Here is an 18684-nt window from a genome sequence, read left to right on the forward strand (position 1 = left end):
CAAGCTACAGCCATTGGTTTGGACTGTGCCGGAGGATTCTGGGAGATAAGCTTCAGCCAACACCTAGAGAGACAGTTTGGACTTCTCTCTGCACCCACAACTTATCTCAGCAACATTGACTGTACATTTATGGCTTCTACTCAAGGCCAATACATTAGAACACACAATGCTGTATATATTGTACAATATTTCAGACATACTGAGGTTAGAAAAATAAGCAAAGTGGAAAGGGTTGTACTCAAGACCCAAGTGGGTCCCATAGGTTCACACAACCACCTTCAGGGGCTGAAGGATATGGTTGCAGAGAAGATGGGGGTTTGTGTTAAAAATGGAAAGCAATTTTCAATCAACAGCAACTAAAATTTACCCTCAACCCTCCAGTTAAACCCCCACATTAGCTTAAATGCTGAGACATTCTCAAGCCAAGAAGTTGGGGGTTTGTCCCACAACGTACATTTTGGATCCTTCAACCACCTGTCCCTCAAACACTCCAAACCAAATGAGCTCACAATGTCTATGATTGGATCTCTGCTGCTCTGCACACACCCAGAAGCTCTGCGTTCATTACTGTGCTCGCTAGATGAGAGAAGACTCGGCAGACTAACCAAGAGAATTGTTTTGTTCCATGAATCTACGCTTGATTGCTCATCAAAGGCTTGTAAAGCTAAAGTGCCTACTCTCATTATTAGCAGCCTGAGATCAGAGGAGAACAACAACAACGGAACACACCAGCGCATCAGCCTCCATTGTGTGTGTCAGGGCGGAATCATGTTTAGAATGAAATCAGTGGTCTTACCTTGGTCCTTTCTTCACCGGCTTCACTTGCAATCCAGTGGGCTCTCAAGGCTATTCCAGGGGCTCTAGAAGAGAAGAGAATAAAAGGACATTATTGCTTTGGCTTCTAGGGAACCTGCAAAATCCAAGTTGCTTCTAAAAGACCACAACGCACAACATCTCTTGAGGTTCTGCACCTGTTTCCATGTCAAAGGGGGCAACCTAGACTCATACAAAATGTCATCATATCAATATTATTTAGACTTTTGGGCTCATGAACCCAGTTGTCACCCATCAATTTTATCAGACCGCTCATAAATACATTAGAGATATGTGAAAACATGGTGGGAATAGACACCGCACAGAAATAGTGACCAATATCTAGAACAGTGCCCCACCTTACAGTGCTAGTAGGTAGTACCGTAATAAGCAACATGGTAATAACTGTAATTTATAGACTTTGTAAACTCTCTCTATCCGTCCCTGAGTAACAAAGGGCAACCTAACACAAAGCCAGAACTTGGTGGCAATTATTGGCACAAAAGGACAACTGCCTGTAATATGAGCACCCCCAACAAATGCCAAGGAGACCACAGAGTCACCCACTGCGGTTAGTAGATTACTCAGCCGCTGCTTAGTAAACACCAGAGGGAACCTCCATCTGTATTTGGTTTCAGAAAGCCACTTGCTGTGCCGGTTGAACAGAGACCTAAGCAGAAGTCCCTTTTATCCAACCATATTTCTATTCTTCTGGGTTCCATGATGAAAAGTCCAAGAGGAACGAGTCTAATTATCAATGTATTATCGATATTATAAGACCGGTAGAAGGAGAAGGGGTCATGGCCCAGTGCATGGCCCAAAATGAAGCAGAGGGACTATTGTTTGCCTTATGAATACAGCACTTTCTACCTTTAAGAGTGCTGTATTCATGACAGATGGGTAAAGGGCGGCACAGGGCAATGACCTCAAAAGGGTGAGTATGGATGGGTCAGCTGTGGGTAGGGTTTTCATGTCCCCAGTTTTGACCCAGACAGTCCAGATGAAAAACTTCCTGCCCGGTTTTCCCAATTTGGAAGTGACATGGAGATTGGCCAACTGTCAACCACCGCATCATAGCCCCGCCCCGTGATGTCAGTGATCCACCAAATGACTTTATGCTCCACCTCCCTGCCCAGAGTTTACATGCAACAATAGTGGCAACCCAGGGCGTAGAGTATGGGTGGATCCGGGGGGAAGGTGTGGGGTATGGGTGGATCTGGGGAGGAAGGTGTGGGGTATGGGTGGATCCGGGGAGGAAGGTGTGGGGTATGGGTGGATCCGGGGAGGAAGGTGTGGGGTATGGGTGGATCCGGGGAGGAAGGTGTGGGGTATGGGTGGATCCGGGGAGGAAGGTGTGGGGTATGGGTGGATCCGGGGAGGAAGGTGTGGGGTATGGGTGGATCCGGGGAGGAAGGTGTGGGGTATGGGTGGATCCAGGGAGGAAGGTGTGGGGTATGGGTGGATCCGGGGAGGAAGGTGTGGGGTATGGGTGGATCCGGGGAGGAAGGTGTGGGGTATGGGTGGATCCGGGGAGGAAGGTGTGGGGTCTGGGTGGATCCGGGGAGGAAGGTGTGGGGTATGGGTGGATCCAGGGAGGAAGGTGTGGGGTATGGGTGGATCCGGGGAGGAAGGTGTGGGGTATGGGTGGATCCGGGGAGGAAGGTGTGGGGTATGGGTGGATCCGGGGAGGAAGGTGTGGGGTATGGGTGGATCCGGGGAGGAAGGTGTGGGGTATGGGTGGATTCGGGGAGGAAGAACAGGTGTTGGTTGGCAGAGCAGATCTGATCACTAGTAAATGAGTATCTTGGGGGGAAGAAAGAGGAGGGGCACCGTCCCTAGCTGGTAATTTGTTGGATATTACTGACTGGGTAGCAACCATAGTGTCTGGGGTCATAGTAAAAGATCACTAAAAAATCCTTGCCATAAACCAAGAAACGGCTGCTGTTTGCCTGCTGGAAAGGAAGTACAGAAGGTCACATGACTACCAGGAAGTGCACACTTCCTCTCACGCAAACAGAAAGAGACTGTAGCACTTTGGGTAAATACGCTACATTAGATTGCACATTTTCCCCTTTTACTAACAACAGACGGAGGATAAAAACAGAAAAAAATATGTAGAGGGCTGTGTTCATAAGAGCTTGCAATCTATTGGGCGGCAGGAAGAAGGCGGCACTGGTTAGTGTAATGGTGATGCCCCTGGCAGATGAGTTGTGTTTATTTACTTAAACCTCAGCATTGGAACGTTGCCGGATGAAATACGCTCGGCGGCGAGCAATCGCTCTCATTTATAGGCAGTCGCTGGCGGGAACAAATCCCTTTTTTTATGGGGAGACTCTTTCAGTTTTGAGAAGTGAGGGAGACGGCGGCGGTTGGTGGAAATAATGATTATTTATTAAGCAGACGATCCCTCCGAGCAACAGCCTGACTCGCTGAGAGTTCCGGAGACAGACCCGAGCGCCACTCGCTTATTCCGTTGCCTCGTCTGCCGAGAAGGAATGTTCTGGGCACATAACGAGCTGCTCTCGCACAGATAGCGCCTAATTATAAACGTGGTACAGTTCCCCTTTAATTAACAGCTCCGGCTTTTATACACTGGGTGTCTCTCCCCATCCATTGAGTGAATATCATTCTGTGTCAGATCTTATGAGCTCCATGGTCTCGTCCTGCTGCTCTAATGATGCTACAGAAGCCCCTTAGAAGGGCAGTCGTGGCTTGTTGCCCCCCCTATTGATCCTAATGACTCCCAAAGGGATTCTATCATGTAAGGTACCTCGTTAATTCGTTTTAATTTGAGAAACCCAAGGTTTTGGCTTCCAGATACTCCATGCTGTCACCGTGGTACAGACACAGGAAACCCACCACTTCTCTAAGATAAAGGTTCTGAGCTGGGAGGGGCCCAGGGAGGACAGTCAATGTAACCTGATTATCATGAAACACTGATGTGTGGCCCCTGGTGTGACATTCCCACTACTGTGTAACGATAGCACCCAGCTGCACTTATAGGAACGGGACCCACTCAGAGACCATAATAGTCCCTGAAGGTGCCCACCCTGAAGGTTAATGATAACAGAACCAACTCAGAGCCCTTAGTAGATGCTGAAGGTGCCCACCCTGATGGGTTAATGATAACAGGACCCACTCAGAGCCCTTAGTAGATGCTGAAGGTGCCCACCCTGATGGGTTAATGATAACAGGACCCACTCAGAGCCCTTAGTAGTCCCTGAAGGCACCCATCCTGAAGATTAATGATAAGGGAACTTACTCCAATCCCACAGTAGTCCCTGAAGGTTAATAATAACAGGACCCACTCAAAACCCATAATAGTCCCTGAACGTGCTCACCCTGATGGGTTAATGATAACGGGATTCACTCAGGGACCATAGTAGTCCCTGAAGGTGCCCACCCTGAAGGTTAATAATAATGAGACCTACTCAGATCCCATAGTAGTCCCTGAAGGTGCCCACCTTGAAGGTTAATAATAATGAGACCTACTCAGATCCCATAGTTGTCACTGAAGGTGCCCACCGTGAAGGTTAATGATAACAGGACCCACTCAGATCCCATAGTAGTCACTGGAGGTGCCCACCCTGAAGGTTAATGATAATGGGACCCACTCAGATCCCATAGTAGTCTCTGAAGGCACCCACCCTGAAGGTTAATGATAATGGGACCCACTCAGATCCCATAGTAGTCTCTGAAGGCACCCACCCTGAAGGTTAATAATAATGAGACCTACTCAGATCCCATAGTAGTCACTGGAGGTGCCCACCCTGAAGGTTAATGATAATGGGACCCACTCAGATCCCATAGTAGTCTCTGAAGGCACCCACCCTGAAGGTTAATGATAATGGGACCCACTCAGATCCCATAGTAGTCTCTGAAGGCACCCACCCTGAAGGTTAATGATAATGGGACCCACTCAGATCCCATAGTAGTCCCTGAAGGCACCCACCCTAAAGATTAATGATAAGGGGACTTACTCAGATCCCACAGTAGTCCCTGAAGGTGCCCACCCTGAAGGTTAATGCTAACGGGACCCACTCAGATCCCATAGTAGTCCCTGAAGGCACCCACCCTAAAGATTAATGATAAGGGGACTTACTCAGATCCCACAGTAGTCCCTGAAGGCACACACCCTAAAGATTAATGATAAGGGGACTTACTCAGATCCCACAGTAGTCCCTGAAGGTACCCACCCTAAAGGTTAATGATAACGGGACCCACTCAGATCCCATAGTTGTCACTGAAGGCACCCACCCTGAAGGTTAATGATAACAGGACCCACTCAGATCCCACAGTAGTCACTGAAGGTGCCCACCCTGAAGGATAACGATAACTGGTCCCACTCAGAGCCCATAGTAGTCACTGGAGGTGCCCAACCTGAAGGTTAATGATAATGGGGCCCACTCAGCGCCCATAGTAGTTGCTGAAGGTGCCCAGCTTGAAAACCAATTAGGTTGGAATTTCCTGAAACTCCAGTTTGGAGACAACACAGGAGACAATAAAGGCCATATTTGTAACCTTTTTATTGAAGGTTTCCGGCCATAATTTGATTCAAAATTTTTCTACCCCCACAATCCATTACCGCATTCATTCCCTCCTCACCCCCCCCTTTCCCTAATATACCAGCGCGCACATCATTATTTCTCCATCTCTTGCACAATGCGATTGAACCGTTAAAATTATTACTAATTATTTTCTATGTTTACAGTCATTTCCTACATCTCATCTAATGACTCGGATATTACTGCGGAATGCACATTTACATTCGCGTCTGCTCAGCATTCCCCACATTGTCTTGCCGTGGGGCGTACGGCGGCGGCGCAGAAGGTCGACCCCGGCATTGGGGTTTGTGAGGAGTTCATTATAGCTGGGGGGGGGGTCATAGCGGTTCTGTTATGTTTGAACGATAGTTTTGGGATAATTAGACGTAATATATATTCCGTTATATATGTATGTATTTATATATATGACATAAATGAAGGGGTGTTCTATGGGAGCCAATATGGCGCCCACTCCCAGCAGCTAAATAGGCAGAAAAGAGAAGGCATTTTTACCAGGCAAGCAGAACTAATCTCTCGCACTGCACCGAAACGCAGAAAACATCTTAAAATATTAACAATAAAAATGACAAATTCATGTTAATAGGGGTCGGAGCGTGAAATTCCCTGGGATCTCCCGCCGCGCCACGTATGTTAATCAGGAAGATGAGATTGTTTACCTGAGGAGCGGAGCCGTGAGCGGGGCAATTATCAGCAGCCTCACTAAGTATTACTGCCTCTTTATGCCACGTCGCTTGCATTTCACAAAAGATCGCCCTTTGGAAAGATCTGGCGCGTGCGGCGCATGCAGATCGGGGGCCCACGTTGTCGGCAACAAAGGCGACGAAACATAGAGCTGCGCCGTGGGTAATGAAGCCGCATGTAGAAAGCCAGACATGCCAACAGGGACACTGACCTACCAGAGGATCTTGGGCCCAAGCCAAGGGCAATATCCATTATAGGCCTATATTACATCTGATAGTGGTGAGAGAAGGCCCCATATATGTCTTAGCTCTCTTAGTTGCCCTTAGGGTACCCACTTGGCCAGTATTTGACTGGCCTAGCCTGTTGGCCGAGCCGGCATCGGTATTACTGTGTACCTGCTGGTAAATTTATAATTCCCTATAAATCCCTCCCTTGGCCCCATAGGCCACCCTCTGCTCCACCTATAACCCCACCTATTTCTAGCTCCATTCACCTTTCCCCTGCCCAGCCCCACCCATTTTCCATGCCCCCTTGCATCATAGCTCCACCTCCAAAATGCCACCACGGCCCGCCCCTAACTCGGCCAATATTATTGACAGAAAAAATTGTCAACCTTAAGGTGGCCATACACCTTCAGACTTGCTCGCTTGACGATGTCGCCAAGCGAGTGGATCTTCTCCCGATATCCCCCACCTACGGGTGGGCGATATCAGGAAAGTCCGACGGACATAGGCAAAGTTGGTTCGGGGACCACATCAACGAGCCGACGCGGCCCCCGATCCGACTAGATTTTCTAACCTGCCTGATCGAGATCTGGTCGATTTCAGGCCAGATATCGGTGGGGCAGGCCGGTCGGTAGTGCCCATACACGGGCCGATAAGCTGCCGAATCTGTCTAAGGGACCCATATCGGCAGCTACAATTGGCCCGTGTATGGGGAGCTTAAGTTGCTCTGGGGGCCCAGTCCAACACTAGAGTACTGTGAATATGACAGGGAGCCTAGATTGTAAGCTCTGCAGGGGCAGCGACTCATATACGTGCTATTAATATTCTATCTAAGGACAATGGCAACGGAGATACCCAGTGTTTACTGCTCGGTGGGAGGGAGGCAAAACATTGGAAACTACCCCTTCATTGACTTGTATGGTAGTTGCCTGGACCCTGGTAATCACCTGCTTGGTAAGTGCACCAATAGAATCCAGTTAAATATTATTTACATCAACTTGTGGCTAAAATGATGTTTTTCCTCACTATTTAATGGCTCAGTTACATTAACAAATATGATTCAGATGAATCATGCCCCCCCCTTTGCTTTTAAAATGGTGTGTGCCATTCCTCCCAGAATGCTCTAGGGCAGGCAAGACCCCGGCGTTATCCCCGCCTGCCCCGTAACAATGCAATCTGCAGGGTTTCCTTTCTGGAAGCGGAGAAATATTGTCCTGAGTTTCCGCTCGGCGCGCTGCAGGGTTCCTGTCCGGCTTCCTCATCAAACATGGCCCCGTACTCCGGAGATAAGGCCCAGGCAGCACAATGGGCGAGGAGCGGCTCTCACACAAAAGAAAACAAGAAAGAGAAATTCTTCTGCTTTGGGATTTGAAGTCATTACTGCGGCAGAACTAGGTGTGTGTGTGTGTGCGTCTGCCACTTCTGACGGTACAAAGGCGGCAGTTAATAGAGGAGGAGGCGGCGGGAGCCTTCAGCCGTAAGCGGCACGCTGGGGATTGTAGTTCAGCAACAACTGCAGGGCTGCAGTTGCACATAGAAGAATGCTGACTTCGGCTCTATGGCAGTTTGTTATACCAAACGCGTTTCGCGCATACACATACTGATAGAAGCTAGGTGTAGGAAACAGTAGCACTTATTGGCCAGCCCGACCCAATAGTTCCATGCCATAATGGGCTCACTCAACCTAACTTGCTCATGTTGGCTGAATTTGAGGATCGTTTACAGGGGGCATGGGGGGGATTGAGGGAAAACTAGACCCCCAGAATGAGTACTTATATACCAAAAGATTGTTTATATCCTATTAAATGGCCCATTATAGAATCTGACCAAACTGAAATATACAGTATATATTAGTAATATTGCCTCTTTTCTCTTGAGCCGCCATTTTGTGATGGGCTGTGTGCTCCCTCAGAGATCAGCTGACAGGAAGTGATGCAGCTCTAACTGTAACAGGAAGTAGTGTGGGAGCAAAAGGCAGAACTCTGCCCATTCATTGGCTGATGGGGCCTAGCATGTATGTGTGCCTTGGCTTGTTTGTGTGCACTGTGAATCCTATGATCCCAGGGGGCGGCCCTTAGCACTTAAAATGGCAGTTTTCTATTTGGCCTTCATCTTTTACAGTTGTGGAATTATCTGCCTCTACTTTCAAATGGGGTCACTGACCCTGGAAGCCGAACAACTGTCGCACCGCGAGGCTACAATGTCAATGTTATTTTTTTTATGCCTTATCTTTCTATTTAGGCCCCTGTCCTATTTATATTCCAGCTTCTCATTCAAACCACTTCCTGGTTGCTAGGGGTAATCTGGACCCTAGCAACCAGACAGGTGTTGAAACAAATAGCTGCTGAACAAATAGCTACGTAATTCAAAGACCACAAACAGAAAAACGAAGACCAATTGCAAATTCAGAACATCACTGACTATAACATACGGAGGGTTAATTTAAAGGTAAACAACCCCTTTCAACTAGCGTTAACTAGTCTCCCATTTAGCCTGGAGCTCACACCATGAGCGAGTTGCCCTTCGGGGGGCAATAAAGGCAATATGGTGGCTGGGTGCCATGTAGTGCTGGCCCGGCAGTACCAGGATCTTGGTCCCTATTCCCATTGTTTTCTATCTCAGAGGCTGAGGAGGATTGAATGAAATAAAGCCATTAGCGAGGGAGCAGTTCATTCCTCACCGCCCGCGACCTCGGCGAGCTCAGAAGCCCAAATGAATTCTCCGGGTTTCTTACCGCCCCCCCCCCAAACTTCTCCTGTTTCCTGACCAACTGCTCTTTGTTTTTTCTTCTCGTAATTGTTTTACTCGCCAGTCAATATTTTTGGCAGGTTTCTGACATCTCATTCCAAGTCTTCAAAGTTTGGTTTTAATACGAGCGGCTTTTATTCTCGCTTTTTTAGTCGGTCCAGAAAGGGGTTTAACTGTTTCTCCTCCAGAAATGGCGATGGGGTCCTACATTGGATTCCAACCCCCCCCCATGTATTGGTTTGATCCAGGTTTCCTCCCTCACTCCAAACACATACAGACAGGTTCATTGGCTCCTGATAAAACTGTGTGACTGTGATAGGGACCTTAGATTGTAAGCTCACTGGGGCAGGGACTGATGGGAATGTGATAGGGACCTTAGATTGTAAGCTCACTGGGGCAGGGACTGATGGGAATGTGATAGGGACCTTAGATTGTAAGCTCACTGGGGCAGGGACTGATGGGAATGGGATGGGGACCTTAGATTGTAAGCTCACTGGGGCAGGGACTGATGGAAATGTGATAGGGACCTTAGATTGTAAGCTCACTGGGGCAGGGACTGATGGGAATGGGATAGGGACCTTAGATTGTAAGCTCACTGGGGCAGGGACTGATGGGAATGTGATAGGGACCTTAGATTGTAAGCTCACTGGGGCAGGGACTGATGGGAATGGGATAGGGACCTTAGATTGTAAGCTCACTGGGGCAGGGACTGATGGGAATGGGATAGGGACCTTAGATTGTAAGCTCACTGGGGCAGGGACTGATGGGAATGGGATAGGGACCTTAGATTGTAAGCTCCACTGGGGCAGGGACTGATGGGAATGGGATAGGGACCTTAGATTGTAAGCTCACTGGGGCAGGGACTGATGGGAATGGGATAGGGACCTTAGATTGTAAGCTCACTGGGGCAGGGACTGATGGGAATGTGATAGGGACCTTAGATTGTAAGCTCACTGGGGCAGGGACTGATGGGAATGGGATAGGGCCCTTAGATTGTAAGCTCCACTGGGGCAGGGGCTGATGGGAATGGGATAGGGCCCTTAGATTGTAAGCTCACTGGGGCAGGGACTGATGGGAATGTGATAGGGACCTTAGATTGTAAGCTCACTGGGGCAGGGACTGATGGGAATGGGATAGGGACCTTAGATTGTAAGCTCACTGGGGCAGGGACTAATGGGAATGTGATAGGGACCTTAGATTGTAAGCTCACTGGGGCGGGGACTGATGATGTATAATCTCTGTATAGCTATGTGGGTAAGTAGCAGGGGGTACGGCGCCTACAGACTGCGCAAAGAACTGAATGTAGGGCTTTATTTGTCCTTTACAGACAGCGAGTAAATCCCCCCAATCCCATGGCAAGAAACAGCCCAGTCAGCAGTCTGTGCAGGGAAGGGTCAGCCTGCGGGAGACGCACAGTAAACAAGTGAGAGTTGGCACATCCCAGGATCATTATACAGGCAATTTGCACTGAGCGGGTAGGAAGGGCCGTGGGATTTGGCCTAGTGCAGACCCCCAATCCCAGAGTCCGGTCCTGCGGGTCAGTCCTACGGAGCGCAGCGCGGCGCTCGGAGCCACTGTCAGGTCACGGGGGGGGGGGGGGAGATTACTTGGTACCCAGTGGAGTTTGTCTCATTCCCTCTCGCCTGGGAAGTTAATACGGTCAAATGAGATATGGGTTCTATTACTGGAAACAGAGATGGGCTGCCCGGGGGTTATACAGACTGGCACTGAGACCCAGCTGGAAATGTGCCATTATATAGGCATAGCCACCGGGGAAGGGGGGGCACAACGCACAGAAACCTCAAGTATAATATCATACTATCCTCCAGCCATAAAGCAGGGCAGGACTGCTGCTTACAATGGGGGGGGGATCAGATAGGATCTGTGCCACTGTGACAGAATGCTCTGTTATACAGATAGCTAGAATCTCAGCCATAAAGCAGGGCAGGACTGCTGCTTACAATGGGGATCAGATAGGATCTGTGCCACTGTGACAGAATGCTCTGTTATACAGATAGCTAGAATCTCAGCCATAAAGCAGGGCAGGACTGCTGCTTACAATGGGGGGGGATCAGATAGGATCTGTGCCACTGTGACAGAATGCTCTGTTATACAGATAGCTAGAATCTCAGCCATAAAGCAGGGCAGGACTGCTGCTTACAATGGGGGGGATCAGATAGGATCTGTGCCACTGTGACAGAATGCTCTGTTATACAGATAGCTAGAATCTCAGCCATAAAGCAGGGCAGGACTGCTGCTTACAATGGGGGGATAGGATCTGTGCCACTGTGACAGAATGCTCTGTTATACAGATAGCTAGAATCTCAGCCATAAAGCAGGGCAGGACTGCTGCTTACAATGAGAATCAGATAGGATCTGTGCCACTGTGACAGAATGCTCTGTTATACAGATAGCTAGAATCTCAGCCATAAAGCAGGGCAGGACTGCTGCTTACAATGGGGGGATCAGATAGGATCTGTGCCACTGTGACAGAATGCTCTGTTATACAGATAGCTAGAATCTCAGCCATAAAGCAGGGCAGGACTGCTGCTTACAATGGGGGGATCAGATAGGATCTGTGCCACTGTGACAGAATGCTCTGTTATACAGATAGCTAGAATCTCAGCCATAAAGCAGGGCAGGACTGCTGCTTACAATGGGGGGGATAGGATCTGTGCCACTGTGACAGAATGCTCTGTTATACAGATAGCTAGAATCTCAGCCATAAAGCAGGGCAGGACTGCTGCTTACAATGGTATAGAGGTAGTACCCCAGGCCAGGAAGTCATAGGACTGGAATTGATTTATTGTGCCTGTAGCCCTAATAGCCCCGTATCCTGACCACTGCAGGTATCTCCATTTCAGACAATTAACCCTGCGTGCGAGGCTGAGGTTAGGGAGTCAGTGATACGGCAGGGAGGGCTGCGGGGGTCACGGGAGACATTACCGTACAGCCCCCCCATTTCCCACTAATGGAGCACAAACCATGGCAGCGAGCCAGACCCTGTCAGACGCATTACGGCTCCCTTGGGGCTACCTACCCGGGGTGGAAGGGGCTAATGTGGCTCCCTGGCCAATTACATTGCATTACAATCCTATTTGTCAGAGCTGGAGGGATGCGGCTGCCCATTAAATGCTTCCCCTCATCTCTTCCCCCGGAGCCTCTAACACAATTCAGCCTTTGGGGGGGGGGCCGCGGCGAACTCTGATTCCTCAATTTGTAGGGCCCTGGGGGCACGTTGCTCGGCACACACTGCCATGGCGACAGGCACTTTCATCCTCCGCGCGGAAAAAGGCACAGAAATCTGTATTCCCTCTCGAATGTGACATTCCCCCGCTGTCTCTGGCCAGCCGATTGGCCAATATTAGCCAATATCGGCCAGGGAATGCCCAGCTCTTACAGTATATACGGTAATACTGATATCTCATTGGATACCCAAAGGGCTTACAGTATGAATCACATAGGGGCATATATATTAAAGCGCGTAAAATGATTTACGCCGTTTGTACACGGCGTAAACCTAAACTTACGCCATTAATTCCGCCGTTCTTCAACCGCGTCTTTTCCCACTGTTATTCGCCATCGCGGAATAAAGCACGGCGATCTTATTCATTTACGCGTGTACGCCGGCGGCGTACGCAAATTTTACGGAAAGTAATAGAACGTGTATGTGCTAAATTACATTCACGCCTTCGCGGTCATCGCCGTAATAAAGAACGCCGTATACACGTATGCAACGCAGAAATAGCCGCCAGTACGTAAGTACGCGGAATTGTACGCCGAATTTTACGCCGTGAAACACCGCAAACGGCGGTGTAATTTTCTGTGTTATAACGCCGTTTTTACCGCACTTTAATAAATATGCCCCATTATGTACTGAGTCACCCCCCCCCGAAAGAGCAGCAATGGAACAGTCCCATTCATATTTATAGGGGTGTTTGGGGCTCAATCAGGAGCCGGGGATATATAAATATTAATACACCCAATCAGATTCCTTTCTTCAATGTATCGATCGATACGGACGCAAATAGAATCCCGTAAAGGATCCCCCGGTGTTTATAGCTCATAGGCCGGGTTATTGGGCTGTATATGGTGCTGGCCCAACTGGAATAAACCATCAGCAGAGCTATGGGGGGAGGTAAGAAAGTCCCCATTGGATGAGGATGGCATTGGGGCTGATTAGTGCCAGGCCCAAAGGTACTTGTACCCAAGATCACTAGCTCTTGGTCTGGTTCTGGGCCAGTGGGGCACTAGGAAAAAACCCAGTGGGCATGGCCCATGCCGATCCAGTCCGCTCCCTCTGCCTTTGGTGAGGGACCCCCAGGAGGCAGCCCCGGTGGGCCCCCGGACACCCCAATCCAACCCTGCCCGATGCAGTCCTCTCTCCATAGGCCGACATTAGGCTGTGATCATTGGCCAGTTGGCCCAGTGCAAGTGACCAATCTTCAATTTTTTGCCCAGTACTACACCAATAAGTACCCCAACCCCAAGTTCCCCAAGTATATAAGCTCCATAGAACCCATGTCAGAACCTCGTGTGGCCCTTCCTTGCAATCGCCGGACCCACCAACCAGTCTGCACTACAGGGGGGGGGGGAACAGCCTGTGCACTTGGGTCGGCTTATTCAGGAGCCAATGGACCAATCACGGGGAGAACAGACCCACAAGGGTTCTACCTTGCTCGGAACCAGACCCAGAGCTACAAAGCAGGGTTCTGGGCATTTGTTGGCTTGGGGTTCTACTGAAGAACCGTGAAATGGACCAACGTGCTCGGAGCTCTCGCTGTGGGACATCAATGGCGCTGGAAGAACTACTGACCTTCCTTTTGATCCTTTCAACCTATTGGATTCTATTCCCCGGGTCCAATCAGAACCATTACTGAAAAAAGGCGATGGAACGTCACCCAAATGGCAGCCAATATTGCCCCACTAGGGAGCTTCCTTTCACTGCTGTAGGACCCGGACCTACAACCCCCCCCCCCCCTATTCCCATATGGGCCCCGGGTCAGTATCCCCCCCCAGCAATCTATACACTGTCTAACGGCGCAATGTACACTCTCTCGGCTCCTGCCTGTCTCATCCTTACGCCTCAAATCTAATAATGATGAACTGGAGGGAATCGGTTGGTGGAAGGGGGGGGCGGGGCCAGGGCTCCTCTGAGCAAACACAGAGGCTACAAAACAAATTGCTATGGGGACCTTTGGCGAGCGAGTGACCTTTGTGTGGGAACAGAGAGAAGTGCCGGGGTCTCTTCTCCGTCCCTGGGGGGAGAGAACTCTCATGTCCTGCAATGAATATCATTTCCAGCCTGGGAGTGTGAGGCAGAACTACTTCTCTCTGCATAGCGATGTTGCATATTATAGTGTTACTGTGCTTATCCCATCACCCAGCTGTTTATACCCTCTGCACTGCTGGTTCCGACTCCTGACCCAGCTGTTTATATCCTCTGCACTGCTGGTTCCGACTCCTGACCCAGCTGTTTATATCCTCTGCACTGCTGGTTCCGACTCCTGACCCAGCTGTTTATATCCTCTGCACTGCTGGTTCCGACTCCTGACCCAGCTGTTTATATCCTCTGCACTGCTGGTTCCGCTCCTGACCCAGCTGTTTATATCCTCTGCACTGCTGGTTCCGACTCCTGACCCAGCTGTTTATATTCTCTGCACTGCAGGTTCCGACTCCTGACCCAGCTGTTTATATCCTCTGCACTGCAGGTTCCGACTCCTGACCCAGCTGTTTATATCCCCTGCACTGCTGGTTCCGACTCCTGACCCAGCTGTTTATATCCTCTGCACTGCAGGTTCCGACTCCTGACCCAGCTGTTTATATCCTCTGCACTGCTGGTTCCGACTCCTGAAACAATGCCAGCTCAGAGAGAGCTTAGAGCCAGACACGTCGAGGTCCAACTGGGGTGTGGGGGGGCCCACTGGGACTGCCCCCCTAGGGTCCCCCCACACCTTCCCCCCAAGCGCACATATCTCATAGTTACAGTAACTAGGTGCCATTGGGGGAGGTCAATGGAGGAGTGGCGGGGGGAATTGGGTCTGGGTCGGCCGGGTCCACTAGGTTTCTTAGTGGTTGCCCACTGGCCCAGTCCGACCCTGCAAATACTGCCCCCCCCCCCCAAACCCAGGATTACAGGCCGCCTCTAGTCAGATCCAGAATACAGTGTGTCTTATCTTAATTAAATAAGAGGCCAGCTCAGAGAGAGCTTAGAACCAGATACTGGGTGTGGGGGGGCCCACCGGGACTGCCACCCTAGGGCCCCCCACACCCTCCCCCCAAGCGCACATATCTCATAGTTACAGTAACTAGGTGCCATTGGGGGAGGTCAATGGAGGAGTGGCGGTGGGAATCGGGTCTGGGTCGGCAGGGCCCACTGGGTTTCTTACTGGTTGCCCACCGGCCCAGTCCGACCCTGCAAATACTGCCCCCCCCCCCCAAACCCAGGATTACAGGCCGCCTCTAGTCAGATCCAGAATACAGTGTGTCTTATCTTAATTAAATAAGAGGCCAGCTCAGAGAGAGCTTAGAACCAGATACTGGGTGTGGGGGGGCCCACCGGGACTGCCCCCCTAGGGCCCCCCACACCCTCCCCCCAAGCGCGCATATCTCATAGTTACAGTAACTAGGTGCCATTGGGGGAGGTCAATGGAGGAGTGGCGGTAGGAATCGGGTCTGGGTCGGCAGGGCCCACTGGGTTTCTTACTGGTTGCCCACCGGCCCAGTCCGACCCTGCAAATACTGCCCCCCCCCCCAAACCCAGGATTAGAGGCCGCCTCTAGTGAGATCCAGAATACAATGTGTCTAATCTTAATTAAATAAGAGGCTTAGGAGGTCAGAGCTGAGGAGGGACACTTAGCATCACCATAAATCACCGCCGGTGACACAAAGTGCCGGTTTAACCCCCGCTGACCCTCCCTCACAAAACAAAAAAGCCTTCCAAGCCGTAATAGCTGAGAGAGGGCCCCATTCATTAGATCCATTCCCAGATAAAGCTGTGCCGGCCCCGGGCCACAGGGCCATTAGATCAATCCACCAATGGGACGTGAGCGGAATGCCGAGGGCCCGAACCATAGATACACTGCTCTTTTATCTCTCTGGCACCTCGACAATTCAATATGTGATTTGCTTTTAATTTACTGAAAGCTCAGACATTCCGAGCCCTTGATTTTTTATTTTGCTATTTCCCGACCTGTATAGCGAATGGGATTCATGGGAATGCGGGGGGGCAATAAGGGGCAGCGAGGGGCAGAATGGGAGAGGGGTAAGTGGTCTCTGCACTGGAGGAAAGCTCAAGAGCTAACGATTAGTCTTCAGCGTATTTGAGATGAAAAAGAATCAGACAATAGAAAAGATTAAAGGTAGGTTGCTCTACTGTCTCCATCTTGCCCTACTGTCTCCATCTTGCCCTACTGTCTCCATCTTGCCCTACTGTCTCCATCTTGCCCTACTGTCTCCATCTTGCCCTACTGTCTCCATCTTGTCCTACTGTCTCCATCTTGCCCTACTGTCTCCATCTTGCCCTACTGTCTCCATCTTGCCCTACTGTCTCCATCTTGTCCTACTGTCTCCATCTTGCCCTACTGTCTCCATCTTGTCCTACTGTCTCCATCTTGTCCTACTGTCTCCATCTTGCCCTACTGTCTCCATCTTGTCCTACTGTCTCCATCTTGCCCTACTGTCTCCATCTTGCCCTACTGTCTCCATCTTGTCCTACTGTCTCCATCTTGCCCTACTGTCTCCATCTTGCCCTACTGTCTCCATCTTGTCCTACTGTCTCCATCTTGCCCTACTGTCTCCATCTTGCCCTACTGTCTCCATCTTGTCCTACTGTCTCCATCTTGCCCTACTGTCTCCATCTTGCCCTACTGTCTCCATCTTGCCCTACTGTCTCCATCTTGCCCTACTGTCTCCATCTTGCCCTACTGTCTCCATCTTGCCCTACTGTCTCCATCTTGCCCTACTGTCTCCATCTTGTCCTACTGTCTCCATCTTGCCCTACTGTCTCCAGTAGGGGCAATTTAGAAAACAGAAATTGCTTTTAATTCTAAATACATTTATAAATAACAACGGGGAGTTTTAATGAATGTATATTGGGAAATATCAATGGGAAAATAATCCCCCTTTGGCCCCCATAACTGCCCCAATACCCCCCCCCCCCAGCCTCAGAGGCTAATCATGTACATAACCGTATCTCTCAGCCCAGTGATAACATAAATCTGATTATTCAGACAGAATATATATTTATATGAAATCAAATTAACATCTCAGCTATCGGGGGACGGGGTATTATGGCGCCGAAGCAGCGGGATGTGCGGAATCACTCAGCAACGGGAGGTGCAAATTTATTGGTGTCAGAACTCATGAACATCACCGGCTCCTCATCTGTCTGTGATTCCCCCTCCCACCTCTGCCTGGGGGCCGCTCCAACCCATTACTGCTTCATCCCTATCCCTTATATAGCACTGACTGATCCCTCAGCCCATTACAGAGACTGGACATGATTCCCATCAGCCCCTGCCCCAGTGAGCTTACAATCTAAGGTCCCTATCCCATTCCCATCAGTCCCTGCCCCAGTGAGCTTACAATCTAAGGTCCCTATCCCATTCCCATCAGCCCCTGCCCCAGTGAGCTTATAATCTAAGGTCCCTATCCCATTCCCATCAGCCCCTGCCCCAGTGAGCTTATAATCTAAGGTCCCTATCCCATTCCCATCAGCCCCTGCCCCAGTGAGCTTACAATCTAAGGTCCCTATCCCATTCCCATCAATCCCTGCCCCAGTGAGCTTACAATCTAAGGTCCCTATCCCATTCCCATCAGTCCCTGCCCCAGTGAGCTTACAATCTAAGGTCCCTATCCCATTCCCATCAGCCCCTGCCCCAGTGAGCTTACAATCTAAGGTCCCTATCACATTCCCATCAGTCCCTGCCCCAGTGAGCTTACAATCTAAGGTCCCTATCCCATTCCCATCAGTCCCTGCCCCAGTGAGCTTACAATCTAAGGTCCCTATCACATTCCCATCAGTCCCTGCCCCAGTGAGCTTACAATCTAAGGTCCCTATCACATTCCCATCAGTCCCTGCCCCAGTGAGCTTACAATCTAAGGTCCCTATCACATTCCCATCAGTCCCTGCCCCAGTGAGCTTACAATCTAAGGTCCCTATCACATTCCCATCAGTCCCTGCCCCAGTGAGCTTACAATCTAAGGTCCCTATCACATTCCCATCAGTCCCTGCCCCAGTGAGCTTACAATCTAAGGTCCCTTTCACATTCCCATCAGTCCCTGCCCCAGTGAGCTTACAATCTAAGGTCCCTATCCCATTCCCATCAGCCCCTGCCCCAGTGGAGCTTACAATCTAAGGCCCCTATCACGTTCCCATCAGCCCCTGCCCCAGTGAGCTTACAATCTAAGGTCCCTATCACATTCCCCCCCTTTAAAGGTGCAGTACCCAGAGACCCGGCACAGATAAATCCCTACAGGAGATGACAGAATCCTCTCCCAATGGGGTTGGGAGGCGTCTCACAGTCAGTGGGGAACAGATTGCGCTGCCCCTGAGGGAGACGGGAGGCTGGCGGGACTGTAGGGGGAGCCGTTCCCTGCTGGGATGGAATAACAATGGAGACGTGCGGCTGGCTGAAGGTGCCAGGGCTGGA

The 18684-nt window shown here is 50.3% G+C and overlaps 1 protein-coding gene across 2 annotated transcripts in view; it reads right to left on the reverse strand.

Moving 5' to 3' along the window:
- The window catches only part of sema6c (semaphorin 6C), a 145641-nt gene that overhangs the window by 106401 nt on the left and 20556 nt on the right, over positions 1 to 18684 (reverse strand). For both annotated transcript variants that reach the window (XM_002937269.4, XM_004917580.3), the window contains exon 2: positions 797 to 860. The gene's annotated coding sequence lies outside the window, so the exon portion shown is untranslated. The remainder of the gene's footprint in view (positions 1 to 796; positions 861 to 18684) is intronic.

The sequence above is a fragment of the Xenopus tropicalis genome, chromosome 8 (genome assembly GCF_000004195.4).
Source record: "Xenopus tropicalis strain Nigerian chromosome 8, UCB_Xtro_10.0, whole genome shotgun sequence".
Lineage (NCBI taxonomy): Eukaryota > Metazoa > Chordata > Amphibia > Anura > Pipidae > Xenopus > Xenopus tropicalis.